At 39.4% G+C, this 12,759-nt stretch overlaps 1 protein-coding gene across 1 annotated transcript in view; it reads right to left on the bottom strand.

Moving 5' to 3' along the window:
- Nucleotides 1-7,777, bottom strand: part of CNTN6 (contactin 6) — a 228,021-nt gene extending 220,244 nt beyond the window's left edge. The window contains exon 1 of the mRNA XM_073351147.1: nucleotides 7,640-7,777. The gene's annotated coding sequence lies outside the window, so the exon portion shown is untranslated. The remainder of the gene's footprint in view (nucleotides 1-7,639) is intronic.
- Nucleotides 7,778-12,759: the final 4,982 nt, after the last annotated feature.

The following is a 12,759-nucleotide window of genomic DNA, read 5'->3' as shown; positions in this document are numbered from 1 at the left end:
TAGGGACAGTGCCGATATTTGGGGCTTTGTCTTACATAGGCGCCTATTACCCCCTACCCTCTGTCCCGATTTTTCACACTTGCTGTCTGGTTACCCTAACAGCCAGCCAGAGACTTGAGCTTGTAGAGGCAGAAGCAGCCAAAATAGGGACCTCTGGACATTCCGGTCAAAACTGTAGAAAGTTCTCTGACTTTTTCTGCCATGCACTGATTGGATGTTTGATCCAACCATCTCACAGTCTCTTCAAACTAAACTTCACTCCACACATGTCCCTTCTACTCTCTCCTCCCCAGCACTCCACCTCCCTTTTCTTTTTTTTCCATTTAGCTTAATCCTAACTAAGTAAACCCACTGCGCAAAAAACAAAACACAATACAATAAAATAATTGTGGATTAACAAGACGTTTGCCACTGTCACATTATTCACTCTACTTGTGCGTTCTAACTGTTCCCCCACCTTGTCTATCTTGTCTGTTTAGACAATATTTTCTCATTGTTACCCTATGCAGCCCTATCTGGCACTGGGTAATGAGACATTAGTAATATTAATTTTTCTAACTTAATATAGTATTCTCTTCCCAAATAGCTTACATCTTTGGAAGACATTCTAGAATCTCTTGCCTTGCTCTCTGTATGTAATTGTGTACAGCACACATCTTTTTAAACTAGCTACTGGCTTGGTATGTCTTCAGTCCTAACCCAGGTCGTACATCAGCAGTTATTCTTTGAAGTAATTAAGAGATATGAGCCTTTAAACAAGTTTAATATTTACTCACCTTTGGGATGTTATTTTATGGCCCACATTTGAATCAAGCCAGAAATAGCACCAAACATGACATGGAGAAGACATGTAAACCAGTTTGTAGGCACTCATTCAGCAAGAGGCTTTACACCAACATAGGTTCTGACTTCTACTGGCTTGTGGGTGCTCGACCCCACTCTGCCCCTGGCCCTGCCCTGACTCCACCCCTGCCCCGCTCCTCCCACCCCCATTCCAACCCCTTCCCTAAAGTCCCTGCCCCAACTCTGCCCCCTCCCTGCCCCTATTCGACTTCTTCCCCAAATCCCCGCCCCGGCCCCACCTCCTCCCCTGAGCATGCCACGTTCCCACCCCTCCCCCGTCCCTCCTGGAGCTTGCTACAGCTGTTTGGCGGTGGCAAGCGCTGGGAGGTAGGCGGAGGAGCGGAGATTTGGCGCGCTCAGGGGAGGAGGCGGAGGTGAGGTGAGGTGGGGCGGGGAGCTTGGCTGCTGGTGGGTGCAGAGCACCCACTAATTTTTCCCCGTGGGTGCTCCAGCCCCAGAGCACCCATGGAGTTGGCACCTAAGTACACCAGTGATGCCTGTTGAAAATACTGAACCTGCAATACAGATACAGACAATGACTTGTAATAGTACCAGTGAGCTTCACGTCCCTGTTTCTACTACAAGTGGGACTGTTGAGGAGGAAGATGTCACAGATACAGCTACACCAGAAAGTACAGACACTGTTCCAGATACTGTTGGGATGTCTTTGAAACATTACCTAGAGAGAACTCATAAACCACCTCTCAAACTTAATTTGTAGCATGTTGTATATTATTGATAGTAATATATTTGTAAGTTTTGTATGCTCTTATATACTGTAGGGGGAGGAGTATGTACTATATAGGAAGTGGATGGTGTCCCTTTAAATAGTTTGGAAACGTTGTACTCGGTCTTCTTCCTATCTTCTATTGCTATAGCCATCAGAACCCTGTCAGAACTCCAGGTCTTGCATGTTTGTGTATAGTTAATAAACTTGGTTATTTGGAACCCAATTGTGTCTGTGTGGCTTCCCTGTACTATTAAAGTTGTATAGAGGAAAAGGACATAATACTGTTTCTCTCATTTTTTTGCCATTTTCCATCTCTCTTAACAAGAACTTTACAGTGGATGCTGCCAAGAATTTTAATAACATGGACTGTGTTTCTGACCATCTTCCTTCATTTGGTCTCGTCTTTAGAGGCTAGAACCATATTACTCTCTTTCTCTCCCCCGGAACACTCCATTTGCAGTATGTACCATGCATGCCTTCCACTTGTATCAACAAAACAAACAAAAACCCCTCCACAGAGACCACAGTACACACTTTAACAACCTGAAAAGCTATTCCCAAAACATGCCAGATTGTGCCCATTAGGCCAATGCACCTGTGTGAGTTCCAAGAGGCATTGCACACTGCTTCCCAGAACTACCTGCCTGCTACACCACCATTGCGGGGGATCTCCCTTCCACAATAAGCCAGTTATTTAGGCTGTGTGTGACAAAGAGCCATGGCTCTTTTTCTCCCTGCTGTCTTTGAGGCAGCTAGCGCCTCAGGTGTGCTTGCAGGGAACTGTCCCTGTACTTGAGAAAATGGATGTAACCATGGGTGGCCCCTTTGTGTGATATTTAAAAATGTTTGTGCCCTCTTCAGCACACCCATTCAGGGACCAGCTACAATCTGGCTCAAAGCTTTGACAGACAAAGGACACTTAGACTACCCAGTGCATTGGAGTATCTGATGGGGAATGAAACAGGACAGGTTAATTCCTTCGAATGCCCAAGCCCTGCCCAGTATTCTGCATGATTCCAGTAGGCTAGGAACCCATCTTATGTGACCGCTTTAAATTTTTGACAGTGAATTCCTCTCAGAGCTAGAGAAGGCATGTGCACATCATCAAAGCTATCTTAGCTCACGACAGTCAGTTGTTGGGTGTTCCTGGCATGGAGTCCTGCCACCACTGATTCACGTGCATGTTTGGATGTCCACTTATACTTATTCATATGGCTGGCACTAAGCACCTGCTCTTTGACAGGGGCAGTCACAAAGGACGGTTTTAGATGGATCGGCAGAAAAATGCAGCAAATACAATCTCCCCTGAAAGCCCACAGTAGCACAGGTGCTGTGTGGCAAGAGTAGGAAAAGTAGTGGGTTATAGTGGGGTACTGCTCCCAGAACTTCTGTTCTCCACAATGTGACATTCTACAGACCAGGGCCTCTCCACCCTGCACCAAGACTCCACTGGAAGAATCTTCAGCCAGAGCTGAGATCTGTAGAGGGGCAGGGAGGGCATGCTAGGACAGCAGGGGACAGGAGTCAGGCTCTACCAAAACCTGCTCCAGAACAGCAATGAGCAATTAACAAGCCATGTCTCTATGGTCACCCTGATTCCTCTGCATGAATATGTTATTTATGTCTCTATACTTCCCCTCCAAGCACACCACCACACCCAGCTCTGCCCCCCTCCCCCATTCTCTGTCTTTGTTTGGTTGAACTAAACTCTTCTGGCCAGCGACTACCGCTTCCTATATGTACCGCACCTAGCACATGTCGATCACTTCCATATTAATAGTAAAGCCTTGTTTCTGTGCCATCCCTAAAAAAGAATGGAAGTGCACATATCTTGCTAAAGTCGATGAAACATACATTGCTGCGTATGTGACAAAAATCAGACATGGGAATTGGGTGATACTATATTCCTGGCCACAGGTAAGAGGTTACACCACGTCTAAAACATAAAGGGTGCAGAAGGTGATGCCAGAATGCATGCAACCTGATTGCACATCATGCATAGCTTTGCACAGGGTGAGAACGAATGGAACTACTGCATATACATAAAAGAGAACTCAAGAGTCATAGGCCTACACTAGGAATTTTCCCACCCGCTGTTGCTGTCACAGCTCCACCAGCGTTAGTAATTTTGTGGGCCCCAGCACGGATGGATCACCAGCAATTTTAATACTGTGCCAAGTAACCCACCTCACAGCAGGGTATTAAAAACATTGGTGAGATTCCAGCACTGTTAATGCCAAAGGAGCTGAACTGGGGTTAGCATCAGCGGGAAATGTAGACAGAGCCATGTTGTAAACTTGCCCTAAAAAGAGGACAACCAGTTTGCCAGATCCCAAGTAGACAACAGGAGATTTGCAGCACCCATGCAACTGGGGCAAAAGCAGACAAGCCACAGATTTTACCAGTGAGAAATAACCCTGATTAAATGGCACACAGCTCGTGCTAGCAGTACTGAAAAGAGGTCATCTGTCTTCTGTCCGCACTGAAGTTGCAACATTCAAGAGAATGCAGACCATGAGTATATGAACAGAAAAGCAGGGGAGATATGTTTATTTTTTTGCTGGTAACCCACAATTTTGCCCTTTTCATTCTTATGAGAGAGAAACAGACATTTGAGACTAGAAGATAAAGGGATTTTGGGAAATCATTATCTGCTGCAATGGCATCAAAGAAGCAGTTTTGTAAGGCAAAATACTAAAAATGAAGTGAGGTGTTAAGTCTTTAATTATCATGTGACTATTGTGGGGCAATTAATTTTATAGTCCCTGAACTAATGGGTGAAAACACCTTTAGTCATCAGGAGAAAAAGCAGAGAAACTGCTTTTTAATCTACTTAACTGTATCTAATCCACAGGGCAGGAATCCACTGTGCTAAAATGCAGTAAATGAGATGATGGAGTTGGAGCATGAAGGTATAACACAAAGAAAATGGGCACCATATTCTCTCCCAACACCTCAAGGGACGGATTCTGAATCCGCTTCTTGCATGTCTAAGTTTCACTGCTCCCTTTTCTAAAGAAGTGTCTTGCCAGCATTCTATTCTATTCTATTCTATTCTATTCTATTCTATTCTATTCAGGTGCTTATACCAGTCACATCCCCACAGTATCTGAGCACCTTCCAATAGTACATTTAGCAACTTCACGAACACCTGTCACATGTGGCTTGTCCTCCCTCTCAAGCTCAACCTATGGGGAGAACCGTGTGTGCAGTGTTTTGGTAGGGTTTTGATTTTTACAGTGTGAAGCAGTCCCACATTGTTTTTGGAAAACATGCTTTTTCTGTACATCCCATTTTTATATTAAGAGTTTAGATAATGTGAATAAGTCACAGAGATTATCAAATGCTGGTCTGCCATTTTGAAAACACAAAAGTCATCTGGACAGCTACAAGAAGAAAAGGAGGACTTGTGGCACCTTAGAGACTAACCAATTTATTTGAGCATAAGCTTTTGTGAGCTACAGAAGTGAGCTGTAGCTCACGAAAGCTTATGCTCAAATAAATTGGTTAGTCTCTAAAGTGCCACAAATCCTCCTTTTCTTTTTGCTAATACAGACTAACACGGCTGCTACTCTGAAAACTGGACAGCTACATAACTGATGATACACACAAATCAGATACTTTGATGACCAAGGGATAATAACTATAAATACAAAATTGTACCTGGAATTATTTAGGCCTACAAACAGCAATGGAAGGCCCAGTGAAAACTGGGCTAGAACTTTGGCCATATGTCTCTATATATGCCTCTTGGACTACAACCTTGATAGCAAAAGGGGGAACTTTTGAATCAATCTTTTTTGAATTGATCCACTTTAAGAGAGTTTACTTGAAATTCATCTCTCAATGGCATGCCACAAAGGAACATATCACCAAGAAGGGTCTGTCTGCACCCATTGAGTTGGGAAAGAAAGGAAAGCATTTGGAGCCCTGACTCAGAGCTAGGGAAATCCTAATTTTAATTCTCTTGAGTGTTCTTTTCATTAGAAGGGTAAACTGCATTCATCTGTCAGCACTGTGAGGGCAATTGGGAGAGCATCTGTGATGAGTACCTTTTATAAACTTAATTTAAATAATAGAACACAAAATTGAGCTGTTTTGTAGTAACATGAAGTAAACACAGAGTTACTGCAAAATCTTAGAAAGAAATTTAGCAACATTGGTGTATAGATAGACACACATTATTTTAATGAATAATTTGTGTTAAAATACAAAACAAAAGATACGGTACTGCTTCACAGACACACAAAACAAACACACAATCTGCACTCTGCCCCCTTTCTGATGCCAGGCCCTTGTTACATTCTTCTTTTGGGAGTGGAAAATATTGTAATACTCGCTTATAGAAATCAATGGATTTGTTGGAACACTGCAAGTAACAACTCCAGCACACAGAGGCAGGACTACATTTCCTACAACCTCTGCCCTCTCAATTAGACATAACATAAAACCAAAACAAGACAACAATTTAGCACTAAGATACAGTTGGTGGTGGTGATGACTACAGTGATCAATACAAAATTTGCCTAAACTGCAAGAAACTGGTTTTCGGAAATCCCATAATTCATGGCTAGCCTCCTTAATTATGGTTGCAAAGCTGGAAACAAAAAAAGAAAAGCATATCTCCAGTTGGATTTAAAGTGCCAAAGTTGTTTTGCATTATTTATAGATTTACTCTCTAGTTGAAAGACAGTGCTAGTTACTAAAAATAAAACCCCCAAAGACCAGTATCTCACTAGCATTTTAAGAAGATTGTTATAGGTATGGGAGCATTTTATTATTCTTTTTTGCACAGTCTGATATATAGTAGTCACCAGCATCACCTAGATAAGAATTGGGGACTTTTTGTGTGACCGTACTTTGAAACAGAGACACAAGAAACACAAACCATTGACTCAACACCCCTGAAGCCCCAAGGCAAAGGCTTGCTGGTGAAGATATATTATTTCTGTTGCTGTGGTGCTCAGAATTGCAAGCATTGTAAGGTTTAATTTTCTTTTCCCACATAAGACTTACAGGACTTTCAAGATATTTGAAGAGGAAGCAAGTTTGATTTCTGCCTTCAGAAAAAAAAAATAAAGATGATTTAGAAGAAGTAACTATTCTGCATTCACCTTATAGTATGCACCTATAAATACTGCAAAAAAGTACAAAGGGATGAATAGACTATTATCTAAACAGTTCTGTTGTTTTACAAGAATTATTCTATGAATGCTGTAAGAAATTCCTATCTTGGAGGCTCATTAAATCAGTAATATAAGAAGAGTCCCTTTAAAGATGCAACAAATGTCTGCAGTTCTCCAAAAAGCACAATGGAAGTATACCATGACATGAAGCAAAACTGAATGATCATCATACCGTTCCTATTGTTTGTTTCTGGACCCACAAACTTCCAAAACTTTTAATAAAGTATTGCAGTTCCTTTAAAGCTGCAACATACCATGTACATAACTGACAGAATCCAAATTGCAACTCATTCATAAATCTTTGGATGAAAACATCAAGCTCAGGAGATGTTATCACCTCATTTGTTTGGATTTTTTGTTTTGTTCCCCCCTTTTAAATAAACAAAGGGGGAAACTTTCATCTAAAGACTCATTTAAATCGTCTGAAGACAAATGTTTATTGCTTTTGAACCTTCAGCTTTTAGAAAATGAGATGAGTCTCATGTTACCTTCCCCACCTTTTAATATGCAGCATCAAGTCCTTGGAAAGTGCCAAAATTAGCCCTGTCATTCTCTGTGTTGCCCATTCCTTTTACTGCAACACAGAGCTTGTGAAACATTCAAAAATATACCCCGGTGGCATCTTTATAGCAGCACAGTCTTCTATTATGTTTCATCCTAACCTCACCTGAATAGAAATTCAATATATATTTTGCCTTAGCAAAGAATAAATACATTTTGAGGATCAGTAATTCATTGAAACACAGCATAAATAAAGCAGTGATTTGTTGTTTTCTACATTTTCTACCTCTTATGCTAATGAAAATCACCAAAAGAAAGAGAAAATGCACCTTCCCCAGCATTATTCACATTGCAGTAGACACCACAATTTGGTACTTACAGATCTTAACAGTGAAATCTCTCAGGAGCTTTACAATTTTCTGCAGAACTGTTTCAAGCTCTCAGCAAGCCACACTGTTCATCCAGGCAGAACCAAGCTGTATGGAATGTCTATGCAGCTGGGAGATAATGGAACTATTTTCCCAGCTGGGACTACAAGCCTTTTATCCACTGAGCATTGCGTGTCTCTTCACTGGCACTACTCATGAAATACACTGCTTTCTTGCTGTATTCGTGACAGGACCCACACGATTCGTGTTTGAATCACATGTACACATAGCCGCTACGGCTTTTGAATATTCTTATCTGGAAATCATATGAAAATCAGCTCTCTACTAATCGTCGTTCATGCAAGCTGAGAGAGCAAAAGCACAGCTTTCACACCAGTAGCATTTGTTTGCAGTGTTGTACTTGTGCATGAAAGATTAAATTCTTTTCATACAGATATGAGCGCCTGTCAGGTAATCAGAAAACCTCTCTTCTTGAAAACTGGGTCACTAACCAGTAGTAGATTTAGAACAGGAGTGGAAATAATTTTGTTTGTTTCCTGATCCCACAACTGCTCCGTGCACTACATAAGATTAAGTTTGTAGGAAGTCTGTCTGGACTTAGATTACATTCTAACACAAGCTCTCTTCATGAAACATTTAAATAACCCTTCTGTGCTTTGCATATTTAAAAAAAAGAGAGACTTGCTTGTCTAAAGTAATGCATAACCAAATTTGATTGATTAATAAACTTCAAAATCACTACTCTGATTTCCACTACTCTTTTTGGGATTGTTTCAGTGGAGTGGCCAAGAGCTGAGGATGCTTCTATTTTAGTTAGTAAATTATTTGTATTCACAGGAGAGGGGCATGGAAATGGCAGGTTACAGAACATTTTGCCGGGAAGAAGTGCATTGTTTCACAGCTATTGCTTCACTAAACCAGTTTAATGTAATCCCCATGTAAATCCATTAGTTTGTAATGGGATTAATTGCACGCCTGCCTGAGCAATAAGACGTCAAAAGGAAGTGAAAGTCAGACGGCAACAGACATGCACGTGCCAAAAAGACCAAAGTGACATGCAGATAAATAAAACAGAGGGGATGTTTTATTTTGTTTAGATCATTTGGATTGACTCCAGTAATTAACATAAAACATACATGCAAAAGACCAGTTTAAGCTTCTAGCATAACTCTACTGACTTTGGTGAATTTACACCAAATTTAATTTGTCCCTTTTTTAGTGTAGTCAACTCGATGGTGCCATATACATGAATTTAGGATCACTTTGACAGCAGGTATCTCACAATTGTGTGTCATGCACATTGAAATGTATATAATAGCTGGTGTTGCTGTGGACCATTGCCCTCTACAGAATGGAATGCCACACCAGGCAGCGACAAGCCCTTAGTCTACATAAACCTTTATATGACAGTACTGTGGCTAACATCAATTCTGTTTTAGTTCAGCTGGCCATACCATGGGGTTTTGAAGATGTTCCTGAGTAAGGACTGAAGTAAGGGGGATCACATTGGCGGGGGAAGGGTGATGGAAGCAGCATCCCCAAAAGGAGAAGAGAGTTCACCTACTCTTTCTGGTTTGAAGAAACCCTCTGCCACATATGCAGGGAGGAAGACTGGTTCTGTGGTTAAGGCCTTAGCCTACTACTCTGGTGAACCATGTTCCATTCTTTTCTCTCCCCCAGACTTCTTGTGTGACCTTATGCAAGTCCCTTAGTCTCTGTGCCTGTAAAATGTGGATAATTGTACTCTCTTAGCTCATTGGAGGTGCTGTAAGACTACAACCACTAAATATAGTTAAGCACTCAGGAACCATGGGGCTTGTTTAAATACCATAGACACAGTAGGGCGTGTCCACCATTGTCCAATGTGGTGATAACTCCATCTCCTATTTCAATCTGCGTTTAACCACTCTTCCTAATTTCTAACACAATACTTTGCAGTTCTACCATACCTTCCATTTGAGGATCTCAAAGTTCTTTTCACACAGTTAATTAAACCTTTCAATACCCTGTGAATTATGTAAATAATATTATTAATAGTGCTATATTTAATTAGGGAGGAAATTCTAATGGATTTCTTGTAATTTATCACTAAAATTCTTCTTCTAAAGAATGTGGGTATCTTTTCTAAGTTATATAAAAATAAAAATCTAAATGCAGAAGCAAATACCTGCAATATAATAAGTTGACATCTTGCTACAAAACAAAAATTAAAAATGAAACCGTTTCTGTGATTTGAGATAAGTCCCCTCAAAACAAATGGTGTTGTTTAGTAAGTGGTCTATATTGCTGGACAGGAACCGGATATTTCTTTTAATGGGAAAATTGGGGATTTCTCTTTTTTTTTTCTTCTTCATTTTCCAGCAGAAAAGAACTTCCTTCAGAAAATTTCCAACCAGATCTAATTGTGTGTTAAAAATGTCAATAGAAAAAAACCCACAAAAATCCATTATATTCTCCTACCGTGCTGTACTTTCAGAAATCTAAAACCCTTGAAAGAAGTTTCTCCGAAAATGAAAATGAAAACACACCTGTTATATTTATAAACTACTTTTCACTGCTGTTAACATGTTGTATAATAGTCACTGCATTACAAAATAACCAAGAAAAGTGAACTCAAAAAAGGATTTCAATGGGATTTCTCCAGTAGACAGCAAATCACCGGTGTGTGTGTATATATATATACAGAGAGAGAGAGAGAGAGAGAGAGAGAGGGAAGAGTTTTATCAGCTTAAATCTAGCAGAATGCCGATATGACTAAAAATGTCACAGTGAAATCTAGTGTATGAACTGAAAGATAGGAATTAGACGGTTTTAGTCTGATGAGCTCGTTGAGAAAACTTTTGAATGCCTGGAAGATAGTCTCTCCTGCCCCATTTTCTTTGTAAAAAGAAAAGATTTCTCAGTCTCAGATTGCTAGAACACATGAAATGGTCAACACAAACCCATGTAACTGATCCAGCCTATCTATATTAGTTAGGGAATCTTTAACCAGTCAGGTTTATTGAAATTAACTGCAGATGACTCCAGTGTTTTTATCACAGAATAAAAAATCGATAAAGAGAAAGAAGGAGAAAGTGTTGTCCAGTACCAAGAATCTGAGTTAGGAACCAGAGGCAGAACTGAGAAAAAAACTCAGAATTCCCCTTGAGCAGCATCATGGCCTTTCCATAATTGATGTTTTCTCCTCAGTAAAAAAGTGAATTATAGAAAGGCTGTGATGCTGCCAAAGGTATACATATCACAGCTGATACACCTGCAAAAAGGAGTAACTTTTTCATTCTTATTTCTGATGCTTTTTTTTTGAAGGGTTGGGCCTTCAGTTTTTCCATCTCCTCTTCAATATGTCAGATAGAAACATATACTATTTGTATCTTAAAATAATGTACTCAGTCACTCAAAATGTGAGATGCAGACTGTGATATCCAAGTTCATAAAGTGTATCAGATCAAGGATTTTATATCAGCTATACTTATTTCTGGTGGAATCCTGCAATGTAGCATGAGTTCTGTGGCTTGAAACTAGTGGTTTGACTGTCAAGCGGCAGTGAATAATATAGGACAAGATTCTTTTTACTGTGCTCACTTTGAATAATACCAATCATTGCAACTCATATAGAAAATTTCCAAAGGGACAACTCATATAGAAAATTTCTATTCCATGTGAGCAAAGGCATCAGAATCTGTGCCAGGACATGTTTTTTTTGTTTTCGTTTTGGCAGTGCCATCTACTGGTTGGAAGCTGAATTATTAAACCACCAATTGCTATTTAGGAGTTATACTGTCTGTAGGGTTTTTGTTATTGTAAGGTTCTTGTTGATCCTAAACTAGTCACTTTGGCAACACTGAAAGTGGGTTCTACAGGTCCTGTCCTGTACTCCTTACACAGGCAAAATTCAGTTCAAGCATAGCTTTTAGTAAAATTAGACTCCATCGCTGCCAGTTGGCAAGACTGAGTTTACAAAAAACATATTTTAAAACAAAGTTTTAAAAAAAAATTCCTAACACATGAGAAGCATAAGTGCAGAATGAGCACATACAGGGTCTATGAATGGGAAATTTGGATTTCTTGCAATCATAGTACCTTTCCTAGAATCTAAAATGGGAACTATTTTCACAGAATTAACAGTTATGGTTAAACTAGATTTGTGGTTTTCATCAACAGTTTTGGCAGACAGAGATAAAAACCATTTAATAATTACAGTGGACATATGGTTGTTGTTCTGTTTACTAATATAATTTCTGATCAGTTTCCCGTGTATAAAATAGGGATAATAATAATATTCCTTTTTTTAAATTGATGTGTGTTATGGTGTGTGTTATGCAGGAGATCAGAATATCTTCATGGTTCCTTCTAGCCTTCACATCTATGAAAAATGAAAATATAACTGTCAAAATGAAATGCAGCGCTCACCAGTAAAAAGTTATTATTTACCTATAGATATCACATAGTGGTGTCTGAAACTTTATAACCTTTCCCTGTGCTTTTTAAATCCTTGACTTAATTTGTCTTGAGTCCTGGTAAGTGTATACGGAATGAATAGGAACAGAAAATGGTTGAAATATGAACATTATGTCAGAGAGATTTGACAGTCTTTCTATCATCAAAAATGGAAGTTGGACTTTTGAAATTAATGAGGTTTCATGGTCTTTTTTTTTATGCCTATATTGTAAAAGTCCCTCTTTATACAGAGCTTTATATTGGTGAATATGTGGACAACATACACAATTTATAGTAACTATTTATAAATTGTGTATTCTTACAAAGTGAAAACTAATAGTAATATGAAGTCAATGGATCTATGCCAATTTACAACAGATAAGGATCTGGTGCATAAGGCTTAACAAGTTAAATAAATATATATATATATAAGTGATTTAATTGATTAGTGAAAAATGTAACATAGCTTGTCAGAAGAGCTAAAAAGGAGAACAAAAATAGTTTAGATGATTTCAAGGCAAAAGAAATCAGATGCAGAATGAACAATAACTTGTTCAATTTTCTTCAGGTCATTATGCTGTCAAATAATGGTGGTTCATTTCTGCTTGGTTTGGCATAACAATTAAATGTCTTGCATGTTAGATTTTAATTTAAATGTCCTATGTGCAGTTCA

The sequence above is a fragment of the Lepidochelys kempii genome, chromosome 7 (assembly GCF_965140265.1).
Source record: "Lepidochelys kempii isolate rLepKem1 chromosome 7, rLepKem1.hap2, whole genome shotgun sequence".
Classification (NCBI taxonomy): domain Eukaryota; kingdom Metazoa; phylum Chordata; order Testudines; family Cheloniidae; genus Lepidochelys; species Lepidochelys kempii.
The sequence above is the reverse complement of the archived record's forward strand: the minus strand, read 5'-3'. Positions and strand labels throughout refer to the sequence as shown.